This window comes from Papio anubis, chromosome 7 (genome assembly GCF_008728515.1).
Source record: "Papio anubis isolate 15944 chromosome 7, Panubis1.0, whole genome shotgun sequence".
Taxonomy (NCBI): Eukaryota; Metazoa; Chordata; class Mammalia; order Primates; family Cercopithecidae; genus Papio; species Papio anubis.
In genome coordinates, this window is record NC_044982.1 from 100,256,049 (window position 1) to 100,268,822 (window position 12,774).

Below are 12,774 nucleotides of genomic sequence, written 5' to 3' on the forward strand. Positions count from 1 at the left end.
CCCAGGTGTGTGGACTGATCAGAGGGGAGCCAGGATAACTCTTTTCTCTAACCATTTGGACATTCTGCTCCTACCGGTGTGGCCAAAGATGGTTGAGTTTCAGAACTACAACCCACTTTTGCTTGATATTTAATTTTGCAGGCAATTAAAACTAAGACTGTATCCATGCTGGCCCCCATGAAAGGGATTCCTGTGTACCTCAAGCAACAAAGAGAGTTGTGGAACGAGGAGATTCCCTGTGTAATCAGGAGCATTGGATGTGAATCCCAGGTCTGGCATGGGAATCTCAGGCAAGTTTCTTAACCTCTCTGGATTTTGGTTTCACATCTGTAAAATGGAGCTATCTCATGGAATTGTTGTGAGAATTAAAATAAGATATGGAATGTCAGCACCTAGCAACCTGATCTGGCTCAAGGTGCAAGGATGGTTAATTTTCTTCCCTCCTCCTAGCCCCCGCAATTTGGTGTGCCTGAGTAAGTGCATTCTCTCCTGTGTGCTGTTTTCTGTGTTTGTAAAAGAAGCTAAAAATACCCACCTCATACAAGTGTGGCAATGATGAATACTATATGTAATATGTGTAGAGAACGTTGTGACCCTTTTTGAAGCAAAGGGCCATAGAAACACAATATAGAAAAGCCTTCTTACAGCAGAACTGGGACAGGGAGTGGAGTCTAGTGAGAACTAGTAGAACACTTGAAAAGTGCTGTTTTATTACTTTAACACTGTACAAGTGGCAAAGTAGGAGGGAAACGTTATAATAAAGAACATGGAGAAAGTTAATGAAACACTCACAAGCCCCACGGGTCTGTGTGGAATAATGACGTACAGTAACAGGAAAGTGCTGTGTCACCAAAGACATAGAAATTGAAGGGCACGTTTAAGGAAACTCTCTTAAAGCTTCAGTTTCAATTTTTTTTTTTTTCTGAATTCATAGCAGATTCTTATTTTTAGTAAAACCCTGCCATCTATGAAAGAGGAAATGATGGCATTTTACTCATTACTCACTAGTGTTTTTTTTTTTAATCATTGAGAATACTCAGTGAGTATCGCTGAGTGGAATGTTATGTATCACCATCATCATCAGCATCTGTCCCACCACCACCACCATCATCATCATCATCATCATCATCGTCAACAACTTTTTCCAAGCAAGTCTGGAATAAGAAGAGAGGTACGAGGATTTAGGCTTTGTACTTCCCGGCAGCTCCAGCCCCTGAGGCTTATGAGATCCTGCCCACCTTCTCTCCCTGACCCGGAACCCTAAGGGGCTCCTGCACTCCAGATCGTAGCTGGCTCTTCTCTATTCTTTTCTTTATTCCAGTCATCAGAGTCTTTTGGGACTGGCATCTCAATCTTTGTCGCATTGGGCTTGATATTTTTAGTTTCTTTCCGTGGTAAATATTAGATTATTCAGAAAAATTGTTGTCCCAGATTTCCACACATGATGGTATAGATACAGAATATACACTTATAAAATAAGCAAAAATGATATCCCATGAACATTTGCTAGAATTGAAATAGAAGAGGTACAGGCAGCAATTCCATAGCTTAAAAATCATCTGCTAAGACATGGGCATGACTTTTCCCCACAAAACTTGGCACTCATTTGATATTACAGTGCCGGGGACTAGTCTTCCTGAAATTTTAGTGGTTGTTATTGCTGTATTTTTTTTTTTTTTTTACTGGGCATTCTTTTAAGGAGAGAAAATGAAGAATATGTAAGGAAAAAAAATGAGCATTTAGCTGGGTTACCTTTTATGCTTAGGACATTTACTTGTTAGCATTACAGTCTTAAAATAGTCATTTACTAAATACATTAACAACAGGCATTTCCAAAATGCTGAGAGTACTCTGTTTAGTCTCAAATTCTCAAGTTCAAAAAAATGGAATGTCAATTCCTCTCTGGGCTGACACAGCCTCATCATTATGGCCATATTTCTTTACTTATTTATTGTAGTAAAATATACATAACATAAAATTCATCATTTAAACCATTTTAAGAGTACAGTTCAGTGCCATTAAGTACATTCACATTGTTTTATAATCATCACTACTATTCATCTTCAAAACTTTTTTCATCTTCCCCAGTGAAAACTATGTACCCATTTAATAATAATTCCTAATTACCCCTACCCTCTTCCCCTAGCCACCACCAATCTACTTTCTGTCTCTATGAATTTAGCTACTGTCAATACCTCATGTAAGTGGAATCTCACCAAATTTGTCTTTTTGTGATTGGCTTATTCACTTAGCATCATATCTTCCAGGCTCAGCCATATTGTGGCATGTGTCAGGATTTTCTTCCTTTTAGGGTAGCACTTATTGAGCTCCTAATGCATACCAGGACTTATGCTATGCCCTTCAACATACCTCACAATCACCCTATGAGGTAGGGGCTCTCACTAACTCCATTTCACAGATGAAGAAACTGAAGACAGGAACGTTTAGAAAGCTGCCTGATATGGTTTAACTCTGTGTTCTCATCCAAAACTCATGTAGAATTGTAATTCCCAATGTTGGGGGAGGGACCTGGTGGAATGTGATTAGATCATGGGGGTGGATTTCGCCCTTGCTGTTCTTGTGATAGTGAGTTCTCAGAAGATCTGATGGTTTAAAAGTGGGTAGCACCTCCCCCTACACGCTCTGTCTCCTGCTCTGCAATGGTAAGCCATGCTTGCGGCCCTGTCACCTTCCACTATGACTGTAAGTTTCCTGAGGCCTCCCAGCCATGCTACCTGTACAGCCTGCAGAACCGTGAGTGAATTAAACCTCTTTTCTTCATAAGTTACCCAGCCTCAGGTAGTTCTTGATAGCAGTGTGAAAACGGACTAATATAGTGCCCTACTAGTTAGCAATGGTTGCTAACTAGTAGGAGCAGGGATCTAACCCAGACCACCTGGTTCTAGAGCCTTCATACTTTAAAACTTTTAGGCCAGGTGCGGTGGCCCAAGCCTGTAATCCCAGCACTTTGGGAGGCCGAGGTGGGCGGATCACCTGAGGTTGGGAGTTCAAGACCAGCCTCACCAACGTGGAGAAACCTTATCTCTAAAAATACAAAATTAGCCAGGTGTGGTGCCACATGCCCGTAATCCCGGCTACTTGGGAGGCTGAGGTGGGAGAATCGCTTGAGCCTCTGGGGGCAGAGGTTGTGGTGAGCCAAGATTGTGCCATTGCACTCCAGCCTGGGCAACAAGAGCAAGACTCTATCTCAAAAAAATTTTTTTTTAAGTAACAACCATTTATTGAGCACTTACTACATATCAGGGACTAAGCTAGGCACTTTGCCCACACATTCCCCTCCCTGTCTTCCTTTCTTTTATAATATGTAATATACATAAAGTACATCTTATGTGTACAACTCAGTGAACAACATTGTAGTCACAACCCAGGTCAATATGAAGAACTTTTCTAGCTCCTTTGAAGATCCCCCCACCCCAGGGAGACCAATATTCTGACCTGACTGATAGATCAATTCTGTCTATTTTTGAACTTGATATGGATGTTGTTTTCCCAGGTGTACTCCTTTGGGTCTGCCTTTCACTCGAACTGGAGGTTGTAAGTCCCATTCATAGGGCAGCACTAACTACCCAGCTCCCACTGAATGTTGGCATCAGGAACTCAGGCTAACTGCTGCTACATCATGTTGTTTCTGCAGTAGCAGTAGTTATTATTTTTTCTTTGGGAAACCAAACATCTGGATTTTTATGTAAAATCAGATGATTAATTTAAAAATTTAAAATATGGCATGTGCCAACACATTGAAGGGTACGTGCAACGACTGCATCTGCAGATGGTGAGATAATTCTGTGGTGACGTCAGTGAGAGTGGACAGGAAGGGATAGGAATCAAGGATGGCCTCAAACTTCTGAACCTGAATGATTGAGAGAGGTGGAGTTGCTGCAACAGCAACAGAGAAGTGGGGAACTGGGAAGCAGCTGGCTTGGGGAGGAAAGACGGAGCGGGAAGTGGCTGGCTTGGGGAGAAAAGACCTCGGAGAGTTTAGTTGTAAACAAGTTGGGTTTTTAGAGGTAGAGGGACACCCAGGAGGGGCTAACTAGGTAAAGCTAAGAGAGCAAGAAAAGTCCATGAATTACTTGGGGGATATATAAGTAGAAATGACACTGGAGGGGCAGAAGGGCTTCCTCCCAAAGCACCCCCAGTCTGAAAAGCCAAAAGGCAGATAAACGTGGGTCTGGAGTTCAGGGAAATTATTAACCTGAGATAAGAATGGAGCATTAAGCCAGGTGTGGTGGCTCTCGCCTGTAATCCCAGCACTTTGGGAGGCTGAGGTGGGTGGATTGCTTGAGCCCAGGAGTTTGAGACCAGCCTGGGCAACAGGGCAAAATCCCATCTCTACAAAAAATACAAAAATTAGCCAGGCATGTTGGTGTGTGCCTGTAGTCCCAGTTATTCGGGGGTGCCGAGGTGGGAGAATTACTTGAGCCTGGGAGGTCAAGGCTGCAGTAAGCAGAGATCATGCTGCTGCACTCCAGCCTGGATGACAGGGTCAGATTGTGCCCCCCCCAAAAAAAAGGAGCATCACATTGCATTCAACAAATGCTAAAATGTATCTTAATTGCATACAATAGGAGAAAATGGAAGCGGCAGAAAAGGTGAAGAAAAGGAGGCTATTGGACAAAAATGTAAGGATGCTGAGAGAAACAGAGAGATCTAGAAACGTAGGGAGGGAATGCCAGAGACCCTCACACAGCCAAGAAAAGGTTCTGCATGTGAGGGGGTTCTAGAGGAAAAGAAATAGAGACATTGTCAAGCCATGAACTTTCATTGGGCAGAGAGCTAGAGTTTAATTGCATGACAACTGCATCCTGTGGCTTCTAGGACTTTGTGGCCAATGCACTTCATAAACAGTTGCATTTTTGCAGTTCTGTACATCAGTGAGGCTGGAGCTTCTTGATGCTTACTCCCAGACACAAGGAAATGAGATCAACAACTACAAACTTGGGGATCAGGTCCACCCTGACGTCCCATATCAAGTCAAAGCCCAACCTCCTAAAAGTGACGCCAACCTTCCTGAGGATCCCCAGCTTAATAAGCGTCTTGTGTAGTCTGGTCTGGAATGTACAGGGCCGTTAGAGCCAGTTTAACCTTTGAAGAATGAAGGCAAAGAGAGGAGATACGTGTTGAAATTCCCTCAGCAGGGAAATACTTTCTTGTTACCCCTTCTTGCCTCCTGTCTTACACAGTTGGAGAGATAGCACCAGTTTGTCTTGCTGTATTGCCTACAGCATAAAACCCTCCACCAGGTTGAAGTTGTGTGTGTGTTAAAGAAACAGTAGGCATACAGCTATCAAAGGGACACATACAATGTAATTAGGAAGCAAAAAATTGACAAATCAGAGTGACTTAAAGCCTCTTAAAACCCCATCTCTACAAAAAACACAGAAATTAGTCAGGTGTGGTGGCGCATACCTGTAGTCCCAGCTATTGAGGGGTGCTGAGGTGGGAGAATTATTTGAACTTAGGAGGTTAAGGCTGCAGTAAACAGAGATCATGCGTCTGCACTCCGGCCTGGGTGTCCAGAGTGAGATTCTGGACAGATATTGGACATTTTTGTGGAATAGCCTCCTTTTCTTCACCTTTTCTGCCTCTTAAAGCCTTAACGATCAACTATGTAAGAAAATTAATACCCAGCAAAACCCACTGATCGAGAGGAGACAGATAGATGGCAGATATGGAGTAGAGAATAGTTAGATTGGAGTGGGGCTAACCACGTAAGGCTAAGAGAGCAAGAAAAGTCCATGAATTACTTGGGGGATAAATAAGTAGAAATGACATTGGAGGGGCAGAAGGGCTTCCTCCCAAAGCACCCCAGTCTGAAAATCAGTTTTTCCCTGTGCCCAGGTGAGCTGGGTCTCACTCCCTGTCTGAATCTCACACGCATGCATTTTCTCCCTATCCCTGGCCCCTCTGCATGCCAAGGTTGGAAACGCGGCTTTTCCAGAGTCAAAAGTCAGAACACAAGGCACCTATTCACCCTGCCGGGTTTGAAATTCTCCTCCGAAATTCCTTTAACGGCAACGCCTTCTCCCAAGTACTCTGTGCATCTTTTCAAATTTCAGACATAAACAGCAGTGTGGCCCCGCCTGGCAACCCCCTCTCACTCTCCTGATAAAAATAGAAAGGACTGAGGTGGGGAAAGCCGTGGGCACAGTGGGGGTTTTGTGGATCAGCTGTTTGCATGAGTGTTCCTGACCCTCTTTGCCTATTTTGAGGAGGGGTGTCTCTCGGGGGAGCTTTGAGCTGGATTCCCGGAGGATTTGTCATCCCTGGCACCTTGGCCCTTCCATTCTGGACCCGAGACACATCTCTGTGGTTGTGTGTTTAACTCCATGTCCCAGGGAGAAACACGTTTACCTGTGGTTATTGGCTTGGGTGTCAACTCCAGTAGTTATGGGGGATGGAAACGGTGGGGAAGGAGCTCAGGGGAGTGTTGTTTGCACAAGCCATTGGCATGGAAACCTTTGCTGGACCCTCAATTATGCATGGTGGTGTGAGTTTAAGTCAAGACAGGCACCACGACCCCATGAGCAAGTGAAGGGCTTTTGGAGAGTTGGTTCCTGCTGTACAGGAGAGGGTGAGTGAGAAGTAGCAAATGGGCAAGTTTGCTGAGCTGGGGCTGAGCTGTTGTAGTCCCAACCACATCATTTACCAGGGATATGAGCTTGGGCCTCAGTTTCCTCTTCAGTGAAAATTGCAGTATGCCCATTGAAAGATGTAAGATGAGATCCTGTCACTTCTCTGCTTGTAACCACCTTGTCGTTGGGATTGCATTCAGGACACCATGAGGCCTGAGTGATCTGGCCCTGCCTGCCTCCCTCCCGTCATCTCCTTCATCTCCCTACCCATTTCCATTGCACTTCCCCTTGCTCATTTCATGATAGCACCACCTCATCTTCACATTGTTCTTTAAATATCAGAAGCCTTCCCTGACCCACCCCCACCTCTCCTCTGCCTCTGTCAACTTCTGTTACAGTGCCTCCTTCCCTCCTAGCCCAGATCAGTTTGCCATTCACTGGTTTACTGTCCTCCCTCCTTCACCAGATTGTGAGCTTCATGAGGGCAGAGACACATGTGCCCAGCTCCCATCACAGTGTGTGACACATGCAGTACCTCAATGAATATTTGTTGAATGAATGAATAGGTCTATTTTGTTCTCTTTGTGTGCCCTGTGTCTGGCACATTTAGATACTCTGTGGGTGAATCATAATAACTCATATGCACTGGGCACCATGCTAGGCGTTGTTCTAGCGTACACTTTATGTCTAGCAACTCATTCAGTAACCATAGCGACATGATGGTTTGTTAATACCCATCACAAATCACTCCTTTTTGTTTTGTTTTGTTTTGTTTTGTTTTGTTTTGAGAAGGAGTCTCCCTCTGTCGCCCAGGCTGGAGTGCAGTGGCGCAATCTCGGCTCACTGCAACCTCTGCCTCCTGGGTTCAAGCAATTCTCTGCCTCAGCCTCCTGAGTAGCTGGGATTACAGGTGCCCGCCACCATGCCCAGCTAATTTTTGTATTTTTAGTAGAGACGAGGTTTCACCATGTTGGCCAGGCTGGGTCTCGAACTCCTGACCTCATGATCCACCCGCCTCAGCCTCCCAAAGTGCTGGGATTACAGGTGCGAGCCACCGTGCCCGGCCTCATTCCTGTTTTATACAAAAGAAAACAGAGGTTCAGAAAGGTGAAGCAGCTTGCTTAAGATCGCACTGCTAGTGAGGGGCAGAGCTGAGACTCAACACCAGGCAATTTGGTTCTCGAGCCTGTGCCTTTAACCCCTCACCATCCTGCATGAGTCATGGAGTCAGTGAAGGAGAATGACTAGCTCATTGCAGGTCTCATAAACGTTCATTTATTTCTTCTCCCCTCCCTACCCACTTGATTGAAAAGATCAAGTTTGGTCTTTCTGAGATGTAGTAAAGATGAGGTAAAGTATATAATCAGAAATGGGAATGGGTAGGGAACGCATGGGAACTCCAGGGGTGGATGAATGAGGTCTTAGTAATGATAAGGCAGCCTCTATCCATTAGGGGATGGTGGGGTTGGGAGCTGTTTCAATGACAGGAGAGAAGGATGATTCTATAGGCAAAGGCCATGACCTGAGGTGTCAGCTCACAAGGGTTGAGAGAAATGAAGAAGGCTAGAAGCCACATTCTTCATGACATAGCAAGTCAGAGAGCTGATGGGAGAACTAGAGTCACACTAGGACTCACTGGGACATGAAGCTAAAGACAGTGTCCCAAGGGAGACTTCAGATGAAGACCCACAGGCAGGAGCTCTCCATGGCCAAAGAGAAACCACGGAAGAGGCAAAGTTGGTCTGTCTTTAGTCGAAGCAGGCAAGAAGTGCTAGTGAGAGGTGGCAGCGTGCTAGCAGCCCTCGCTCTCAGCGCCTCCTCGGCCTCGGCGTCCACTCTGGCGGCGCTTGAGGAGCCCTTCAGCCCGCCACGGCACTGTGGGAGCCCCTCTCTGGGCTGGCCGAGGCGGGAGCCGCCTCCCTCTGCTTGCGGGGAGGTGTGGAGGGAGAGGCGCGGGCGTGAACCGGGCTGCGTGCGGCGCTCGCGGGCCAGCGCGAGTTCCGGCGGGCGCGGGGGCGGGCGCGGGGGCGGGCGCGGGGGCGGGCTCGGCGGGTCCAGCACACGGAGCTGCCAGCCGGCGCCGCGGGCCCAGGGCAGTGAGGGGCTTAGCACCTGGGCCAGCAGCTGCGGAGGGTGCGCCGGGTCGCCCAGCAGTGCCGGCCCGCCGGCGCTGTGCTCGAGTTCTGGCCGCCGGGCCTCAGCTGCCTCCCCGCGGGGCAGAGCTCCGGACCTGCAGCCTGCCATGCCCAACCCCCCGATTGGTGCGCTCCCGCGCGGCCTGAGCCTCCCTTATGAGCACCGCCCCCTGCTCTGTGGCGCTCGGTCCCATCAGCCGCCCAGGGGCTGAGGAGTATGGGTGGACGGAGCGAGACTGGCAGGCAGCTCCGCCCGCGGCCCCAGTGCGGGATCCACTAGGTGAAGCCAGCTAGGCTCCTGAGTCTAGTGGGGACTTGGAGAACTTTTATGTCTAGCTAAGGGATTGTAAACACACCAATCAGCACTCTGTGTCTAGCTCAGGGTTTGTAAATACACTCTGTGTCTAGCTAACCTAGTGCGGACTTGGAGAACTTTGAGGTCTAGCACTCTGTGTCTAGCTAAAGGATTGCAGACGTACCATTCAGCACCCTGTCAAAATGGACCAATCAACTCTCTGTAAAATGGACCAGTCAGCAGGATGTGGGAAGGGTCAGATAAGGGAATAAAAGCAGGCTGCCGGAGCCAGCCACTGGCAACCCCCTAGAGTCCAGTTCCACACTGTGGAAGCTTTATTCCACACTGTGGAAGCTTTATTTCCCAGTTCCACTCTGTGAAAGCTTTATTCTTTCGCTCTTTACAATAAGTCTTGCTGCTGCTCACTCTTTGGGTCCATGCTGCCTTTAAGATCTCTAACACTCACTGCGAAGGTCTGCAGCTTCACTTCTGAAGCCAGCGAGACCACGAACCCACCAGAAGGAAGAAGCTCCAGACGCATCTGAAAGTCTGAAGGAACAAACTCCGGACATACTATCTTTAAGAACTGTAACACTCACCACGAGGGTCCACGGCTTCATTCTTGAAGTCAGTGAGACCAAGAACCCACCAATTCTGGACACATTAGTACTTTGGAGTCTGATGTCAGGCACCAGTTCCTGTGTCACAGCTCAACTCCTGGGACTCCATGGACAAGCTGGGCTTTGCCTCCTATAGCAGTCTAACCCTCACCCTGACCGCCGCTGGAATCCACTGAATCCCGAAGAGCTGGCATCTTAGGCTCAGAGAACATCATCCATGTGGAGTCCATGCTGGGTCAGCTTCTGAGGCACCTTTCTCTTTTGTTGTGTTAGGACTGAGGCAGTGGCTTGGACCCAAAGTTAGAAGTAGATGATAGGGAAATAAGGTTAGAGGGGGTCCCTGGAATCGGGTGATACTGAATGCGTGCAGCTCTGGTTGGCCTTTGACTCATATTCCAGTGAGGACAGGCTGGGTTATGCTGCAGTAATAACAGCCCCCAAATCTCAGTGACTTGAAATAACAAAGATGTCATTCTTTCCCATACTCATGGCCAAGAGAAGAGTCTGGGAGCTTTGCACCAGGTCAACAGCATATTCACTCCAGCACAGGCTGACTGGGGCAGCCACTATCTGGAACACTGCTGGTTTCCATGGCAGAGGGAAAGAGAACTCTGGATGCTCATGCATCAGCAATTAAATGCTCCAGCCCAGAGATGCCACATGACACTTCCAGTTAGAACTCATTGGCTAGAACAAGCCATATGACTCCATCCAACTAATGTGGAAGGAAAAGTGCAATCCTATGTGTCATGTGAGTGAAAAGCTGAAATATTGTGAACAGCCTCAATTACTATCTCTAGTCAGTTTCCCAGGTTTGGGGTCCACTTGGCTATTTCAGTCACTGGATTCCCTTTTTTAGGGGTCCGAATGTTCCCAGTGTATGTGAGGGTCACAATGGTGTACTGTGAGGCCTGGCTGACCCACACCATGATGGGGGTCCTGGACCTTTGGTGGAACCCCATTTAGTGCCCAGTTTGCCCACAGTCTAGGCAAAGAGAGAAGGGCAGCCTCCTTCCTGTGACTGTTCCACACCAGGGCTTAAGACATATTCTAGTTCGAAATCTTTCAGTTAAGGTGGTGGGTTCAGGGAGCTTGCCAGGGTGAGGTTTCCTCCCAGTCCTAGGATTGTTAGCTCCTCAGAAGGCCCCATTCCTCTTCCCAGCTTTATTCCTTGTCTCCTGGGACCAGATATTGGAGACTACCAAGCTCTCCAAAAGGCGGAGGCATCACGAAGAGGTGGTTTTGGGCCTGCAGGCTGCAAACTTCACATCTTGGGACCCTGTACAGGCATAACTGCCCATCTAACCAATGTGGAGCTCTCTTCACTCCATGAGGATGGATATAGGCAAAGAATGGAGAATCTCATTGCGAGAACAAAGAAACCCAGAGGCATTCCTGGAGTACACAGGGCTCAGCATCATGGTCATGGCTTGTAAATAGCTCTGGGAAATCTGCACTTCCTCACTCAGCAAAGGAGGGAGGGGTAGGGCTACTTATTGGGAGTTGGGGAAGAAAAAAACTATGAGATTCTAAGTTGTCTGTCTTATGCAAGGCACATAGGACTAAATCCAGGGACTTGTGCTGGGACCAGAGTCTGAGAAGGTTTAAATTGCTTCATTTTTGGTCCAGAGAGGCCCTGGGGCCTTGACCTGGGTCCATCCTTGTGAGTGTACAGGAGTTGAGTAGCAATGGCCTAGGAAGAGCCAGGGATGGGGAATGGAGGTGGGGCTGAGGAGCCAGGTCATAGGTAGAAGGCCTAACCACCAACAGTGTGCCTCTACTGTGCAGGGCAGGGACTACCTGGAAAGCCCATAGAGGTTTAAGAGAAACCAGAGTCAGAAAAGACACAGAAGAGACCAAGGAGTCAGGTCAAAGAGGTTGAGCCTTGGAATTTGTATGTCTGTCTGGAGCTGTGGATTGGGATCCGGGGATGGAATAGTCAAAAGAAGGGGACAACCAGGCTGGTTATCTGCAGGAGGAGCCTCCCCAGGATGCCTTATTGAAGGCCAAGTCTTGCTGTTGGGGCTTTGCTGATGAAGAATCTAGGGAAGGGACTGGCATGGCTGGCACATGGCCCAGCTTGGGCAAAAGACAGAAAGACAGGAGGCAGGGAAGAATGCCTGGAGAGAGGCCATCCTAAACGAGCTTGACTCAGATGGGGAGGAACAAGGGGAGGACAGAGGACTCGGGGAGGACCAAAGGGACGTGAACAGGAGGCAGCTGGTATTGACCTTTCCACGTGTCAAAATCCTGCTCCATCATCAGGGTCCAGCTCAAATGCTGTCCCATCCAGAGAGCTGTTGCCAGTCTCTGGGTCAAAATTCACCTTCCTCTGTGATTCTATACCTGTCAGTTCTTGTCATAGCTGCCTTGGGCTGGTGTGACTTATGGGCATGTGTCTTTCAACATCCTGAACTTACAGTGAGCAGGACTTCATTGCAGGACATCCCCAGCTCTACACCTGGCACTTGGGTATTTGTGGAACCAAAGGGAAGGCAACAGGGTGTGATCAGCCCTTTCTCCAACTTCCAGAGCACTCTTTCTCTAGTGAGGTTCCAGGACCACCTCTCACACCTGGACTGTTTATTTAAAATGCACCCTAGACTTGCCAAATGGGACTTTCCAAGGTTGGTCCCCCAAATCTACATTTTTTTTGCTTTCTTTTAAAATGAATTCTATTTGTGTATAATAAAATACACCCATTGTAAGGGTACGGTCAGATGAGTGTTGATAAACTTACATAGTCATGGAACCATCACCACCATCATAACATAGAGGACTTCCATCCCACCAGAAAGTTCCCTCATGCCATTTTGCAGTCAGTCACCTCCACCTCCTTGGCCCCAGGCAACCACTGCCTTTTGTTACAGCAGATTAGTCTTATTCCTTCTAGAATTTCATGTAAAGGAAATTATGCAATGTAGTGAGTTGAATGGTGGCCCCAAAGATATCATGTCCTATTCCTGGAATCTGTAAATGCCACCTCCTTTGAAAAAGTGTCTTTGCACATGAAATTAAATTCAGGATTTTAAGATGAGGAGATATAATTCTAGACTATCCAGGTAGGCCCTAAATGCCATCATAAGTGCCCTTATAAGAGAGAGGTAGAGGGAGGGTCAATACCACAT

At 47.5% G+C, this 12,774-nt stretch overlaps 1 long non-coding RNA gene across 1 annotated transcript; it reads right to left on the bottom strand.

Moving 5' to 3' along the window:
- Positions 1 to 1,010: 1,010 nt before the first annotated feature.
- On the bottom strand, positions 1,011 to 3,010 carry LOC116275771. Its single transcript, XR_004185048.1, has 2 exons — positions 2,217 to 3,010; positions 1,011 to 1,154 (listed from the first exon to the last, which is right to left on the bottom strand). It is a non-coding gene; the product is annotated as an uncharacterized LOC116275771 (long non-coding RNA).
- Between the last annotated feature and the right edge of the window lie 9,764 nt (positions 3,011 to 12,774).